At 34.8% G+C, this 18546-nt stretch overlaps 1 pseudogene; it reads right to left on the reverse strand.

Annotated features, from left to right (window-relative positions):
• Nucleotides 1–8415: 8415 nt before the first annotated feature.
• LOC149577089 (alpha pinene synthase, chloroplastic-like) lies at nt 8416–11330 on the reverse strand (annotated as a pseudogene).
• Between the last annotated feature and the right edge of the window lie 7216 nt (nt 11331–18546).

The following is an 18546-nucleotide window of genomic DNA, read 5'->3' on the forward strand; positions in this document are numbered from 1 at the left end:
GGTTTGCTGACGTTGAGTTCAATCAACATACCTATGTTTAATTTTTTTTGGATGGATTGAAGCTTCTTGAGCTATAATTAATCCATCACACACAAGGGTCTCCTAAGGAAAAATCATGTTTGTTTGTCAGAGATAATGTGAGGAAGATATTTCTTAATTCTATTGGCCATAGTCTTAATTAATATTTTATTTATGGTGTTGCATGATGAGATTGGCCTTAGATCACCAAAAAAATTTGGCCTTTCATTTTTTGTATAAGTGTAGGAAATGTGTTTTTCTCTTCCTTTAGAAGGGTTCCTCAAGTTCCCTACTCCATCTAATTGTTAGATCAATTATTTGATAATTAAAACATTTATCTTCTTTAAATAAATTTAACCATTAAACTAAAGTAAAAATTAACCATAATAAGATGTACATAGACAATTACACTAGATATGTTGACTAGGGAAACCCTTGATTAGAGGGAAAACCTTGGTGGGAATGATGCCCACAAGATGATGCACTAATATAAATATTCCTTGATAGAGGATGGACCTTGTTAGGAGTCTATTACAATATTTAGTACACAGAGTCCCTATTAGGAAACTTTTCAAATCCTTGTTAGGAGATTCCAACCCTGCTAAAAGTTGTAGTACAATGTATGCAAGATGAGCCCGCTACCCAAACATGCAATTTCAACTACAAGAAGAGTTCACTACTCAAACATGTAATTTACTATTATGTTCTTCTTATCTTTGTTCTGTCAACTAAACCAATCACTGTCGGACCTTGTAAACTAGGTCACAAAACTCAAATCCAAATATCAAACCTTGGATCACTCAACAAAACCTCAACAATGAAGTTTCCTTCACTTTTGATCTTCTCTACTTAACTTCACATTTTGCATACTAAGTGCTAAAAATAATTCCCTAAGTTAGCTGTTAGATCTTCTCAATTAATTATTATAGGACCACATTAAGAACATGTTACACTTAGCAATAAAATAAATCTTCCACTTGTAACTCGAATAACTTTCCCTACATGCAATATTAGGACAAGAAAACTTAGTCACATCATCATCAACATGTATTCTTTACGTCCTCAACCTTGATTCTCAGAATAACAACTCTGCTAAGAGATATAACAAGTTTAACAGAACATGCCTCTATAAACTCTATCTCAAAATAGACATCACCAATACTTACATAACTTCTTCTAGACTTATCATTTCTTCTTTTGATGTTAACTATATATACCAGATACTCAAAAGTATCTCTCATAATCTTGAATAGTTATAATACTCAACTAGTTGTCTGTACCAACTTGATCTTTTCACTATTCTTCTATCAGATACCACAAAAAAAATTGCTATGTTGACATCAATGAAAACCTCAGTTATGAATGTAACATATCATTATAGTAACATATGTGTAATACTTCCCCATATGAATATCAATGATATTCATGCTTGCAACAATCTCCGCCTTTGGCATTGATGACAACATAGATGAAAAACATCTAGTTCCAAGAATACCAACCAAAGACTGTTCATCATGTTTTCAAATCCTCTTCATCAATCATTCTCCCTTATTGATATACCTTGATGTGCTTTCTATCAAACTATCATTCCATGTTATGCTAATGTCAAACTTCTCTAATTGTCATGTTGTTCATGATGTTTTTCATTCAATACTTCTCCCCTGTTGACATCAACATCCAAGGTTTTAGCAACCAACTTTACTACATCAAATTCTACAACAAATGATTCTTACTTAGCTCAAGTGTCCAAAGAAACTATTCAAAATAACATCCAAAAAGAGTCCTAGATGACTCTATTCATCACATATACTCCCATATACAAGAAGCATCAGCATTCAGTCCAGACAACAATGGTGCTCTATTACACTAGACTGATGCACTCTTTCATGTTCTACTTTGATGTAGGTAGGGGCATAACCCCAAGCATACCTCACAAATACTCAAAAGTCTCTTTGGGAAGAGGCTTAGTGAATATATATGCAATCTTCTCTTTAGTGCTCACATGCTCTAGTTTAATTTCCTTTTCTACAACTTTCTTTCTCAACATGTGATACTTAATTGAAAAATTCTTAGTCTTCGAATGCAATAGTAGATTCTTAGACATATTCATTGTGCTTGTGTTGTCACAATGTATGAAAACAAGTTCATTGATTTATATCCTTATATCCTTAACCATTTTCTTCATTAAAATAACTTGATTGCAATTGTTTGCTGCTACCACATATTCTACTTCCATTGTACTTTGTGATGTGCAATCCTACTTCTTTCTTAGCCAATAAACCAATCTTTCTTCAAGAAAGAAGGCTCCACCATTGGTGCTCTTTTTGTCATCCATACTACCTACCCAATCAGCATCAATATATGCACTTAGAGTAAAATCATTAGATCTGTCATACCACAATCCAAACTTAGATGTTCCCTTCAGATATCTAAATATCCTTTTAACTGTTACATACTATGCTTCTCTGGGATCAGCTTTGAATCTTGCAACAATTTCAACTACATTTGCTATATTCGGCCTTGTTTGAGTCAGATATTGTAATCTTCCACTCATAGATCGGTACTTTTTCTGTTCAATAGTAGGTATCTCATCCTTTGTAGATAACTTGTGTCCATTTACCATATGTGTTCCAATGGGTTTTCATGTTTCCAAACCAAACCTTTTTAGTAAATCCTTCAAGTGCTTAGTTTGAGAAATAAGGATTCCTTCTTTATTCTGTATAATCTACAATTATAGAAAATATTTCATCTCTCCTATCATACTCATTTCAAATTCTTTCTTCATCTCTTCTACAAACTTCTCACTTTCCTCATCATTTCCTCCAAATATGATATCATCAAAAAATATTGCCAAAATCATCAAACCATTATCAATTTCTTTCCAATAGAGATTACTATCTACCGTATTGTTTCTATATCCAAGATTTGTCAAATGCTTGTCCAACCTCACATACCAAGTTCTGGGTGCTTGCTTCAAGCCATACAATGCTTTCTTTAGTTTTTATACTATTTCCTTGTCTTTTATCAAAGGGCATCCTTCAGGCTACTCAATGTACACTTCTTTAAGTTCTCCATTTAGAAATGCTAACTTGACATCCATTTGATAAAATTTGAATTTCTTTTGTGCTGCATAGGCTAAGAATAATCTTATTGCTTCTATTCTAGCCATTGGAGCATAGGTTTCTTCATAATCTATCCATTCTTACTATGAGTAACCTTTACATATCAGTCTTGATTTGTTCCTTATAACTTCACCTTGTTCATTCATCTTGTTTCTAAATACCCATTTAGTTCCTATCACACTCTTTTCTGCTAGTCTAGGAACCAATTCCCATGTCTCATTCTTTATTATCTGATCCAATTCCTCTTTCATAGCTTATTTCCAACAATCATCTTTGCATGCTTCATTTGTATTCTTCGGTTCAACTTGAGATATCAAACATATTTCTTCATTAACTCTACTTCTTGTCATCACACCTTTGTCTTTGTTGCTAATGAGATTCTCAAATGGGTTATTCTTTATCATATTATTTCCTAAAGTAGGAGTTTCTATCTCAACTCTTGGCTCCATTGAAGGTTCTAAGCTTTGTTCTTGCCTTGCCTATCCTTCATTCTAAAAATCATTGTTAGGCTCAAAAAATACCTGATCATTCCTTGGCTTAGTAACAACATCATCATCTTAATTGCAATAAACTATTCTCTCTTGTATCCTAATTTTTCCATCAATTCTCACATTTGCACTTTCTATGATATTCTTAGTTCTCTAATTATAACATCTATAAGCCTCGCTTTTCAATGGATAACTAAGAAACATATGTTCATCACTTCTAGCATCAAACTTACCGATATCATCATTTTTTTGATATAACACTTACTCCAAATTTTTTTAAAATACTTAACTTTAGGTGAGTGACCAAACCACAATTCATAAGGCATCTTTTTTGTGTCTTTCCTAACTTGCACTCCGTTCATAGTGTAGGCTATTGTATTCATAGCTTCTCTCCCAAATTTATTGGATACGCCATTCTTAGCTAACCTAGCTCTTATAGCTTCTATAACTAACTTGTTCCTTTTCTTTGCAATACCATTCTATTCAGGGGTTCTTGAAGCTAATAACTATCTTTTGATTCCATTTTCTTCACAAAAGATGTCAAACTCATTTGAAGTAAGTTATCCTCCTCTATCCAATCTTAAACATTTAAGCTTCATACTAGATTCATTCTCAACTCTATTCTTGAATTTCTTAAACTTATCAAATGCCTCAAATTTCTCTTTAAGAAATGCAACCCACATCATTCTAGAAAAGTCATTAGTCTTTGTAGAACCACTAAGATTTGTGTGTACAATCTCCAACTTTTCTATAGTAGTAAACTTCTTGCAGGGAAAAGAAGTTCTATTATGCTTTTCCAAAACACACTTCTTGCAAATTATGTTAGTAGGCTTTACAATCTTAGGCAAATCTCTAATTGCAAACACATTACTACTCTTCACAATACTATCAAAGTTTATATGAAAAAATCTCTTATGCCATAACCAACTGTCATCTACCTTTGCAACCAAACATGTCATTTCAATAGGATTCAACTAAAATAGATTACCTCCAGATCTAGTTCCTATTCCAATTACCTTTCCAGCTTCATCTTTGATCATCCATGTCTTCTCTATGATCTACAACTAATAACCTTTGTCCACTAGTTGTCCAACACTCAAAACATTGTGTTTCAAACTATCACTAAAATATACATCCTTACAGTTAGTTTTACCATCAAGAGTTATAGATCCAATACCTTTAACTTGGCATGCTACATTATTTCCAACTCTAACAATTCCTCCATCATGACTTTTGAAGAAAAAACCTAATCATATCACTAGTAATATGATGTGAACAACCACTATCAATTATCCAATTAGATTTCTTCTCAATGTATGATACCAAAGCTACTTTTTTGGACTTTCTTCTTTAATTACCACAAGTCCAATTTCATCATCACTAGCACTTAATGCTTGTTCATGAGAGACATTACCTTCATTTGCATACAAACACTTTATCTTTTCTAGGCTTGTAATTTATTTTATACTTTTTTCCTATTATAGGACACTTAGATGCATAATGACCATATTCATTACAAGTCCAAAATTTAAAGATTTTCTTACCCCCTTTTTCTCTTCTTACCATAAGGGTTACTTCTTCTTCAATATTTCTATCCTCCTTAGATCTACTGCTACTAGAAAAATCTGCTCTAGCACTTGTGCTCCTTGATAAATTAGGTCAAATATTTAAGGCACTAAAGGCTGTCTCTATTTTGGTCAATTATCTAGACTCTCTAAGTTCTTTTTCAACAACTTCAAATCTTCCAAGCAATGTTTCCTTTTTGAAATTTTTGAAATATTTGGTACAAGATATCAACAATTGTATCATCTAAACTGCTGACTTAAATGGTGGTGTTGTAGTCTTCAATATTTTCCATATAACCTCATCATCTTCTTTGGTTCTAGCTTCGGATCTAATACATGCAGTAATTTCTGATATTTCACCTATATATGTTCTTATAGATTCATTTTCCATCATTTTAGCATCTTGAAATGCACAAATCAACCTTTGTAACCTCAACTTCTTAGAATGTGCATCACCTTCAAAGCTAGTTTCCAAAGCTTTCAGAATCAAATGTGAAGTACCAAGTGATTTTATCTAATTGTACTCAATTTTAGGAAGTGCAGTCAATATTGCTTCTCCAGCTCTCATGTGACACATAAAAAGATCTCTTTCTACCTTGGTGCAAGTTTCCAAATTCCTTTTAGAAATGGTTGTCTTCACTGATTTTGTCAAGATCCAATATCCCAGACCCATACACAAAAAAATGTGTCTTCATTTTTTCCATCTAGCTATCATAATTTGTTCCATTGAACTTTGGACTATCTTTTCTAAACATGCTTTCCATGGATCTCCCAAAGTTGTTACACTTTATCTTCAAGGACCTGATGCTCTGATACCAACTGATAGAAACAATAGTCCACCAAGATAACTGAGAGGGGGCTGAATTAGTTATCTGATAATTAAAAGATTTATCTTCTTAAAATAATCTTAACCATTCAACAAAAGTAGAAAACAACCATAATAAGATGCACATAGACAATTACATTAGATATGTTGACTAGGGAAACCCTTGATCAGAGGGAAAACCCTAGTGGGAATGATGTCCACAAGATGATGTACTATTATAAATATTCCTTGTTAGAGGATGGACCCTATTAGGAGTCTATTACAACATTTAATACATAGATTCCTTGTTAGGAGACTTTGAATCCTTGTTAGGAGATTCCAACCCTGTTAGGAGTTGTAGTACAATTGATGCAAGATGAGCTCATTGCCCAAACATGCAATTTCAACTACAAGAAGAGCTCACTACTTAAACATGAAATTTACTATTATGTTCTTCTTTCCTTTGTTCTATCAACATAAATAATCACTCTCAAACCTTGTATACTAGGTCATGAACCTCAAATCCAAATATCAAACCTCAGATCACTCAACAAAACCTCGACAATGAATTTTCCTTCACTTTTTCTCTTCTCTACTTAACTTCACATTATACACTTGTACTACTTGAAAATTTATTTTTCATGTCATACTTGATAAAGGAAAATGTCCTTCCTTTACACTGAGTCTTCAAAATAATTCCTTGACTTGGCTATTAGATGTTCTTAATTAATTATTATAGGACCACATTAAGAAAATATTACACTTAGCGATAACATAAATCTTCTATCTTGCAACTTGAATAACTTTCTGTACACATAATATTATGATGAGCGAACTTAGCCACATCATCATCAACATGTCATCTTAATTTTCTCAACCTTAATTCTCAGAATAACAACTTTGCTAAGAGATATAACAAGTTTACTAGAACATGCTTCTATATATTCTATGTCAGAATAAACATCACCAATACTTATCATTTCTTCTTCTAACATTAACTGCATAAACTAGATACTCATAAGTATCTCTCATAAGCTTAGATAGTTATAATACTGAACTAGCTATCCATACCAACTTGATCTTTCCGATGTTCTTTTGTTAGATACCAAAAAAAAACTACAAGGTTGACATCAATGACAAACTTAGCCATGAATGTAACATATCATTATAGTAACATATTTGCAATATTTCCCCATAAGAAAAAGAACTAGAAAACCATAAGGCCCAATGGCTGTAATAGGTTGCATTTGATTGACTGCCAACTCAATTTCAAATTTATAATTTCATCTAGCTGTGAACATCTTATTCTAATTATCTGTTATTACACTACGTATATTTTGTAAAATTTATTATTGGTGAGTAATATTTGACCCTTCCAAGTTGTTCAAAATGTTTTCAAAGTGTTTCCCTAGATTTTTTACACCAACATATTTTTTCTTTTGACTATAGGTCTACATAATCAATTTTTAGTTAAATATGGTTCAACATCCATACCATTACCAATCACATGCTTATTCAAGTCTTCCAATTCTTGTTCAATTTTTAGTTTGGACTCAAATATGTTACGAAAGAAATTTTTATTTCATGCTAACAAGTTTATTTAAATATATTTTTTATTTTTTTTATATAAGGAAAACACATTTAGACCCAATAATCCAAATTTCATTCCACCACTGCTGCATATAAATGATATTTTAACAAAGCCCATAAAAGTACTTTTCTATTCCATATCGATTCAATATGAGTTATATTACCATCATTCTATCTAATAAACACCTATGTTCTTCATTTTGAAGATAATGTATGATGGTAGATGATCAAGACAAAATGCCCTTATGTATATTATATAAGTGTCTTATTCATTTTTATTTAATTCTTTGAAATAAAATTTTTAAAGCCCAAAGACGAGTTTCTTAGTCCCTTTTATTTGATTCATAACACGTTTTAGAATCCCACCACTCTTCTTAATCATCAATTTAGCCCAAATTAATTTATACTTGTTTGTATGGATAATTCTTGACATTGTATTTGATTTATGCAACAAGATCTTATTTTCACTAATAAGGTGTAAACAATGTAGTTAGAATTTATTGAATGTTACACCACACTATTTGTTATTGAAATGAATATGTATTAGATGTGTTTAATATTCTAACATAAACCATAATGTAATTTCCACATAATTATATCAGTTTTTGTAAGAATTATAGCACTTATTCTAACCAACAAACATATATTTCTTCATTTTAAAGATGTTTTAGAATTCATATTCACCACCAAGAAATAGATCATAGGAATATTCTATGGAATCATTAGAAAGAAACACCCATTCATTTATTATTGAAATAATAAATGTCTCTCAATGAAGCGAAGAGAGACCTATCTAATCGTAGACACTGGTTCACTACATTGAGAATTTACATAGATACAGGTTCAATTAGGATTTGATTTACATGATCTTTTATATCCTGATAGGAAAAACTAAACCCATCTCTCTCATTGTAGAAGTGTAGGTAACCCCTTGCAATATAATAAGAATAATCCTTGCTAGAAGTTGGAATGCCATCATTTTCTAGAAACTCCCAATTCAATTCTTTGTGTCTTTCATCCAATAAGTTCTCAAGATAATTTAAGGCATCTTCTTTAGTGGATCTTGGATTATCTTTCATGTAGCTCACTATGGATGAATTTGTTTCTCCTCGATCCACCTCACCCTTCAAAACCAATGATCGAAATAGATAAAAATAATTGAATAACTAATTCTTACATGTAACTCATGTTTTTATTTTATATGCAAATAAATAGAATATAAAATATAATATGAATACACACCTTAAAGGATTTGATGTCTCCTCTTACTTGAAGGCTGAACCCTCCAAGATTATCAAATCTTGATGGATAATCAATTTTATGAAAGATATCTTCTTGAACAATCCCATCTATGGTTAATATAGCTTGTAATGTGGTAGGGCATTTTCCCAAACTAATTGTTCCATTCTCTATGTGTTCTACCAAAGTTGTTATGTGTTTTGTAGCATTCGACTTAGCTTCTTACGACATAGCATCTATATAAGTTTCCCACTGTATAAACAAGCAATAAATTTGAGTCAAAGAAAAAGGTTGGTTGAGTTATTCAAAAACCTAAAACTATGTTTAGGCCTTAATGAGAGGAAATAAATTTGGTGATGAACTACATTTACCTTTGAGATTATTAAAGTAAATAAGCTATTTATTTTATGAAATACACCTTCTTTTTATTTAAAAAAATGAAAAATATATATTCATACCATATCCTTAGCACGGAACAGAGTCTCTCGACCTTGAAACTTTTGAGCTTCTTGATCCATTTCATTGATTCCATTATATAAAACCATATCTATGATTTTCATATATTCAGGGAGCTCATCTATAGATGTTGGATCCCACCTAAAAAATGCAATAGCCTTTTGTTACAATCTTACATTGTGTATTGTTAGTTATAAAGACATAAGTTTTGATTTATCACTTACTTAATTGCTTGTGTGAGGTGATCTAGTTCATCAACTGTTCCATGTGTGTCATATGTATCATCCAAATATGTTGCAAGTACGCAGGATTTGGAGAGACTCAATCTAAATGCAAAATACTTTTCATCCTCACAAATTGCACATGCCATAAATAAAAATTCTACATGTCTATGGTGAGAAAAGTTTACATTAGGCAATCTAGACTCCCTTCACCATCTAAAATACCACAACCAATTGAAAACAAATACGTAATGAAAACTTCAATAACCCAAATGTAATAAAAACATTCTTCTTTCGAAATAGTAAAATGAACTTGAATGCCATAACATAGAAAATAGAACTAACCTCAAAAAATCTTTAAGCTCTTGTTGATGCAATGACTAGATCATATTGAAGTCCATTTTTGCTAGTGATAAAAGCTTCTCATTATCCTCCAAGCTAAAAAAAAAAAACATTAAAATTAAAATTTTACTAATATATATTCTTAAATTAAAAGTGAAATAGAACTGCAAACCCATGGAATTATTTTGCAACCTTTGGCTATTATCCTTAAAACCTCAAAAGAGATGGAAATAAGGGATAGAGTAGATGAGTACCTGGTCCATTCATTGTTTTCCCTATAGATTTGAATGCATTTCCTCGCTTCCAATTTGGGCAGAAGTGTATACCATGCATACCTTAGATTTACTGATATTTGCACATATATATAAAATTATCACATTAGAACTAATAAATTATAAGTTTAATGGTATACACTTGTGTCATTATCTGAATTTAACAATAATTTATCTCGTGTAAAAGACTAGAGTTTATCCCTTTCTTCTGCAAAGCTTCATTTAAATATGAAGTAGAGAATTGCTTGGCCTCATCCAATATTTTCTCCCCTGGAAAAGCAATATATGAAGCTCTATACAAATTTAGAATACTCTTTGATTTTCTCCTCCTCCGACTCAGTGGTGCATAAAAAGTGCCCATCTTCTGTTCTAAACATAATTAGCACCCCTGCCATTATATCAAGTGAACAAGATCAGATTAGATATAACTAAATTTTTTAAAACATTTGATATTTTTTTTTACCAAAAATAAACATAAACAAAGAGCTATTTCTAATAATAATAGATACTTGGAGAAATAGAGTATCTATGAAGCCTAAGAATTTGAAAGCCCAAGGCCGTGGTGTTGAGATTTCTTTGGTGTTCCCCCTGATTTCTATTGGATTGCATTATAACATTTTATGTACTTGTAATAAGAATAATCTTATTAATGACATGCTATAATAATTTGAAGAACTAGAAACAAACTTGTAAACCCTATTAAGGGCTTGTTTTATTTACTCTTGGAAATGCCACTTTATTCCAAGGCATTCGATATTATCAATGAAGGAAAGAAGTTGGGAAAAATTATTTTGAGCAACATAAAACATGTCTTTGATCTTGCCAATAAGTTTCCCATAATGTTTAGCATTTCAAGGATCCTATTTTAAATGCCAAAACAAAACTTGTTAATAAAATAAAGTTAAGGAGCAAAGGAAAAAGAGAAGAGTGTGGTCTTGCCTAGTAAGGATGGTTTGGAAGGGATTGAATGAAATCATCACCCCACAAATTGGGATGATGATTTCCTATGCACCTATTTGGGACTTCATGAGTTTGGGTGACATGGGTGGCATGATTAACTACTAATTTTAAAGGGTTTGACATGAACACCTTCCTTCTCATTTGCTTTAATGGCAGCCCTAATTTTTCGTTAACACCATCACTGACATTGTTGGATTGGGAAGAGTGAGATTTGACATAGAAATTGGAAGAAAAAGTAGAGGAAAGAGCCATTGCCAAAAAAAAATTACACTTCTTTCTTTCCTACCTATTTACAAAAACTCAAAGATAGAAATTGAAATGGCATCTAAGTTGTAGAAATGGCAAGATACAATGAATGTTTGTTTTCTATTCTTTTTATAGGTAGAAATGGAAAGTTGTACAAAATGAGGAATCTCGCCTTTTTCCATGACTTGTAATAGTCCTTTTAATTTTGTGCAAGCTATACTAAATGAGAGTTTTAAAGATTTCATCTAGGAAACTTCATATATATATATATATAGATATATAGATATATTTACATTGCATATGCACAAAATGGGCAAGGAAAATAAAGTATCAATTTTGTTCATCACAAGAGGTGCATGTTTATGTAAACTAATAAAGAATGTAAAAGGAAAAATACAAAACAACAAAACACATAAACACAGATGTTTATCATGGTTCACCACAAATCGTGGCTATGTCCACACTAAGAGTAGAGGAATTATATTGATGAGAAAATAGAATGAGTTTACAATATATTGCATCAACATTTATAGATCACAAATGATCAGCTAAAGAGATACAATAAAAGGAGGGAAAAGAATTCACATGACTGTTGGCCTTCAATATTCAACAATCTCCCACTTGAAGACAATAGATACACTAGCTGATAATCCATTCCCCTACACTTCACGCTTACCTACTTCTTTTCAACAAGGCCAAAAGAAGTCCTAGCACATTCAAACTTCTCCTTAGAAAAAACCTTCATCAACATGTCTGCGGGATTGATCTTGGTATCAATTTTGGCTACCTTTAGTTTCCTTTCTTCTACCACATAGCGAACATAGTGAGCATGCTTGTCAATATATTTGAAGCATTGCTAAGAGGAATGATTGTGAGCCATAAAAATTTCACTCTAACTATCCAAAAATAAAACATAGTCATCTTGTTGCCAATGTAGATTTTTGAACAAGCATTGCAACCAAATCATCTCACTAGCTCCTTCGAAAAGAGCTAAGTATTCAGCTTCAAAAAAAGAAAGTGCAACACAATGTTGCAGTCTTAACACCCAACTAATGGTAGCCCCAACCAATATGAAAGAATAACTAGTAGTAGACCTGCATTTTTCTTGATCTTCAACAAGATTTGAATCATTGGATCCTTGTAGTTGAGCATTATTTCTTCCAAAACACAATGTATAATTAGAAGTGCCTTTGAGATACCACAGTATCCACTTTACTACTTCCTAATGAGACTTCCCAGGATTGCTCATGAATCTACTAACTACTCCCATTGCATGAGCAATGTCAAGACATGTAGAAACTACAACATACATTATGCTACCAATTGCTGATTTACAAAGAATATTATGCATAAAATCCTTCTCTTCTTGTGTTTTGGGACACAAATTAGAACTTAGGTGGAAGTGAGGAGCAAGAGGAATAGGAACATGTTTAGCTTCAGCCATACCAAATTACTCTACAACTTTGTCAATGTATGATTTTTGTGACAAAGTCAGCACCTTTTTCTATCTATCTCTAGTGATAGTCATCCCAAGAATATTTTTGGCCACCCCTAAATCTTTCATGGCAAACTGAGAAGCTAAATCTTTCTTTAGCTTATTGACTATTTAAGGAGAAGTACCAATAACTAACATGTCATCAACATAAAGTAGAAGAATAAAAAATTCACCATTAGGAAGTCTTTTATAATAGATGCACAAATTAGATTCACACCTAGTGAAGTTGTCTTCAACCATGAACCGATCAAACTTAATGTGTAGACACCTAAATTTGATTACACTATTTTAGTAATCCTATTTAGTTATGTAAAAAGGCATTATTAATTAAATTTCTATTTAATTAATCCTTTGTCATCCCCTAGTTGATTAATTTAATTAATCATCTATAGTCCTAATTGATAAATCAAATAATCTATTATTTATCAATTAAATCCTATTCTTCTATCTAATTCCAAAAATCCCCATTTATTAAATAAATCTATTTGATAAATGAAATCCTCAAATTCAAAAACCCCTAACCTATCTCTAATCCTCCATTTAGCCTAATCCACCCCATCCACCCATGCTAACCAAGCTTAGCCACTAACTCACCCACCCTCATTAATGCCATCCACTTGCACATCTCTAACATCCCTAATCTAATCCTAAAACCAAGCCTAATCCACCCCCTAATGTTGTCACATTCCTTAAACAAAATTAAGACTTTCCTAAACCAAACCAAAGTCTTCCCTCAAAAAACCCAACCACTAAGTCATGAGTGCTCTTACAAAACATAAAGACTCTTACAAGCCCACTCATGACTCTTACACCCATCTTCCACACTCTTCCCTCTTCCACACTCATTCCTCTTACATCCCTCTTACATACTCAACCCCACTCATCATGACTTTAACCAACCCTTAACCCTAACCTCTCATTGGTGCTAAACAAGCACAATCCATGTGCTCCCCTTTGAGTACATCTTAGCCCTCCTTAAGCCTTCATCCATCCTTGCATCTAAGCCCTCCATCCCTCTACCCCTTAGCCTATAAATTGAATCCCATCCCAAGCCATTTCATCAAAAATCTTTGAGCTAAAGTTACCATGCTATTTTGAGAACCAAAGCCATCAACCATACCCTTATAATGCCAAATTGAGAGCTCACAAAGCTACCAATTTGCCATTACCCATCTCCATTGAAGCAGCTTTTGAGCATCTTGAGCATACATCCACAGCAAAAGGACACATCTACAGAATCAAGAAAGCATGGAGTGTTTTCTCTTGTGAGGTTTGCACTTCTTATTTTCTTTCTTAGTCTAAGCATATATGTGAATTTAGTTTTTGGTTTGTGAATGTTTACTTCATTTGTTAATGTTCTTTGCATACTGATTCTGGTTCTACATTTTGGCCCCATCCAGCACATACCTACCTCAAGGCACTCCTACATTGGGGGCACCCCAACCATCACCTATCAATTCAGAGTGGGAGCAAATGAAGACAGCTCTGAAAGCCATCCAAGAAGGGAATGATCCAAAGACATTCAAGTTTGAGAATGTGTGTCCTTACCCATTTGACAGAGCCATTACCACGACACCATTTCCCGAACACTTTGAGGTACCTAAATTTGACAAATTCAGAGGAAAAGGAGACCCTGTCACACATATCAAAGAATTTTACATGCATTGCCAGGACGTGGCATACAATGATGTCTTCCTCTTGCGCCTTTTTCCCAAAAGCTTGGCTGGACCAGCTCTTGAATGGTTTTATAGAATCCCCTATGGCACAATTAAAAACTTTGCTGAATTATCTGAGGCATTTGTAGCCCAATATGCCCATCTTGTTGAAATAGAGCTATCAATAGTTGATCTTGTCCACACCAAGAAAAAAGGTGGAGAAAGCCTTGCCAAATACTTGCAAAGATGGCAAACCCTTACCACCCGCATATCCTGTACCTTGCCAGAACGCCATGTGGTGAAAATGTCTATTGATAATGCACATCCCAGCTTGGCTCACCACATGACCATGAACTGTTTGCAGACCTATAAGGATATCAAAGAGAAAGGAATGATCCTTGAGCAAGGACTCATCAAAGATGGTGTGGTAAAGATTTACAAAGAGGCCAACCAAAATCAATCACATTCCAATGACAAGTCTAGGTATTGGAACAAAAACAAGCATGTTGCAACAAATGGGGTTACTGACACCAGACATGTGAATATCGTTGGTCCTTCTCAAAACCAGTCTAACCCACCATATCAAACAAACAACCAAGAAGCTACCAATTACCAACAACGAAATAACCAAAGCTATCAAAACCACAATACAAGACCCAACTTTCTAGGGTCTAACAATCAAGCTAATGCCATCAATGTAGCTGTAGGGCAAAAGCCCAGATTCCAACCTTCACCTAGAAACTATACACCCCTTGGTGAGCCATTGGATGTTATTTTTGAGAAATTGGCTAAGGAAAACCTCATCAAATTTCCTCCTACCTAGCAAATTGATCCAAGCCAATCCAAAGCTGCATGGTACAAGGACAATGAGTATTGCAAGTTCCATAGGGTAAACGGTCACACCACCCTTAGATGCATGAAACTGAAAGACTATGTGCAAGACCTCATTAATCGGAAGGAAATCACTGTTGGTGCCCAAACCTCTCCCAATGCAGGCTTACAGATTTATCAAAATGCTTTTCCTCCACACAACAACCAAAATCCTGGAAAAGCACCTATCCAAAACAACACCAACAACCGCCAGCCAAACCAACAGCATGGGAAGAACAATGACCACACTTCATCCTATATAGACTATGGTAGCCTTATAGGTTGTATATCTGAGAAAGAGCCTTCTGTCAATGTTATCAATATCCGAGGACCAGACAATGAGTGTGCGGTCACCACTCGAAGAGCGCAATTTAACATCGCAGGCCCACCAGTTTCATCAACACCATCAGCTCCATCAAAAAGCTGGTACAATATCTTGGAACACCTTGGGAACATGCCAGCCCAAATATCCATTTTAGACCTTCTCCGCACTAGTCCTGTGTACAAAGACATCCTTGACAGTGCTCTCATAGAATCTTGTGTCCCTTCTGATATCAATGCTACTGATTTTCGTAATCTTGTTGGACACCTTTCATCCTCATGTGCCCTATCTTTCAAACCCACCGACATACCCGCAGTTGAGCCAAATCACACCCTTCCACTTCGCATAGCCATCATGGTATCCAATTTTGCCGTGAAAAGAGTAATGATAGATAATGGATCAGCCTTGAAAATTTGCACCCTAAAATTCATAAAACAAGCTGGGTATACTAAGGCAGATATGATCAGTGAGGTTATCACCATCAAAGCTTATGACAACTTGGAAAGGACCACAGAAGGGACTATTTTGCTACCAATCAAGGTTGGGCCAGTCATTCAAGAGACAGTTTGCCATGTTGTTGATCTAAACCTACCATTTAACATCCTCCTCGGTCACCCATGGATTCATGCTATGAAGGCCGTTCCATCCACCTACCATCAGTGCATCAAATTTTTGCATCAAGGTACTGAGGTAACCATCCATGCCGATCCAGAACCCTTTGCTTACTGCAATGCAGTTGAAGCTTCATATACAAACCATTGCCCTGGAATAGACATCGGCACAGCCATCGCCAGCTCATCCCACACTTGTAATGACGCAGAAACCATCCTTGCCTCCACCCTATCTACTGTAAAGATCAACAACAAAGGATGTGGAGAATATAGTCTATCAGATGCATTTGCTGTCGGAGCAATCCCACTTGATCCACATACCCATGGACGGCCAACATATCACAAAGCTAAGGAGATTCCACCTCCTCGATACAAACATTTTGGCCCAACCACCTTTGTGTCCTCAAAAACCCCTCTTCATGAGGAGCTCACTCCAGATATCAACAATTGGCTACATAAGGATGCACCTCCAAGAAATCAAGCACGCCTTGATCACTTTAGCCAGAAGTATCCCCAACAACATAAGCTCATCACTAAAAAATGGAACTATCAAGGAGGTGGACTAGGACCAGAAGAAAGGGGCATGCAATGTCCCATTGAAGCACATGATTGGGAAATAAAGTCAGGTCTTGGCTTTGGCATACCCACAACTGGGGGCACCAACGAGAACGGTCATGCTTTTTCAAACATCCACCGCAACCTTGTCGAAATTGAAGACATTCCTGAGGAAGTTGAAAAGAGAGCCTACAATGATATCCCAGACCAAATCTTCCTAGGAGACTTTGTTCTCCGAGAACTATCCATCCATCTCATTGACCTACCACTTGCTCATCCACAACTATTAGATTGGGACCAACCAAGTGTCATACATATTGATGAGTTCGCATCAGAGGAAGTGCTTCTAAGATTCATAGGAGCTGAAACTCCTCATAAGAAGACAAAGCCAGATTCTACCTACATCTACAAGCTAGATCCCAAGGGGTATTTTGGAGAAAATCCCCAACCTAGTTTCGATACACCCAAAACTGGAACTAAGGTAAATCTGGGACTAGCTAAGGCAGTGAAAAGAACCCCTCAGCAAGAAAATCCAGAGCCACAAGCAGAACATGAGGATTTAGTATTGCCTCCTCAAGATAATCGACCAGAGGTGTCTTCTATTCTAATAGAGGATACTAGAGAAGTCAACATTGGTTCTTCAGAGATCCCTAGAATTGTTCACATTGCTGCATCCCTATCACAAGACCAAGCTGACCTCCTCTTTGAGGTTTTATGAGAGAACATTGGCCTATTTGCATGGTCATATCAGGACATGCCAGGACTCGATCCAAAGCTTGTAGTTCATCATCTTGTAGTCGATCCAAAGATCAAGCCCGTCAGACAAAAGCTTAGGAAAATGCACCCCAAGGTGGCATTACTAGTCAAAGCTGAACTAGAAAGAATGTTAGCTGCTAAGGTTATCCGACCTATCGACTACTTAGAATGGATCTCCAACATGGTCCCTGTCACTAAGCCTTCTGGTGACATCAAAATTTGTACTGATTTTAGAGATCTTAACAAAGCTTGTCCAAAGGATGATTTTCCCTTGCCCAACATAGATATGATTGTAGATCTTACAGCTGGACATGAAATCCTGTCCCTTATGGATGGATTTTCTGGGTATAATCAGATCAAGATTGCAGAAGAGGATCAGCATAAGACAACATTCACTACCCCCTAGGGAACCTTTTGCTACACCATGATGCCTTTTGGCCTAAAGAATGCTGGGGCTACCTATCAAAGAGCTATGACAACCATTTTCCATGATCTTATCCATAGCATTTTGGAAGATTATGTGGACGATATCCTGGTCAAATCTCACACCTTCATGGATCATCTTGCTGACCTGGAAAAAGTCTTTGATAGGTTGGCCCAATATTATCTCATGCTAAATCCCAAGAAGTGTGTCTTTGGGGTCACATCTGGCAAGCTTCTAGGCTTCATAGTTTCTAAACGGGGTATAGAGATCGACCCCAAAAAGGTCAAGGCTATCTTAGACATGCCTCCTCCCTAGACACTGTGACAGCTTCGCTCTCTTCAAGGAAAACTTCAATCTGTCCGGCGCTTCATCTCCCAACTTGCAGATAAGTGTACACCATTTTCGCACTTGCTAAAGAAGAATGAGAACTTCAAGTGGGATCTTTTATGTCAGCACAGCTTCGATCAGCTCAAGCAGTATCTCACCAATCCCCCTATCTTGGTTCCACCAGTTCCTGGTCGTCCCTTGATCTTG

Source organism: Cupressus sempervirens, chromosome 1 (genome assembly GCF_028749045.1).
Source record: "Cupressus sempervirens isolate cs-2001-9-10 chromosome 1, ASM2874904v1, whole genome shotgun sequence".
Classification (NCBI taxonomy): Eukaryota; Viridiplantae; Streptophyta; class Pinopsida; order Cupressales; family Cupressaceae; genus Cupressus; species Cupressus sempervirens.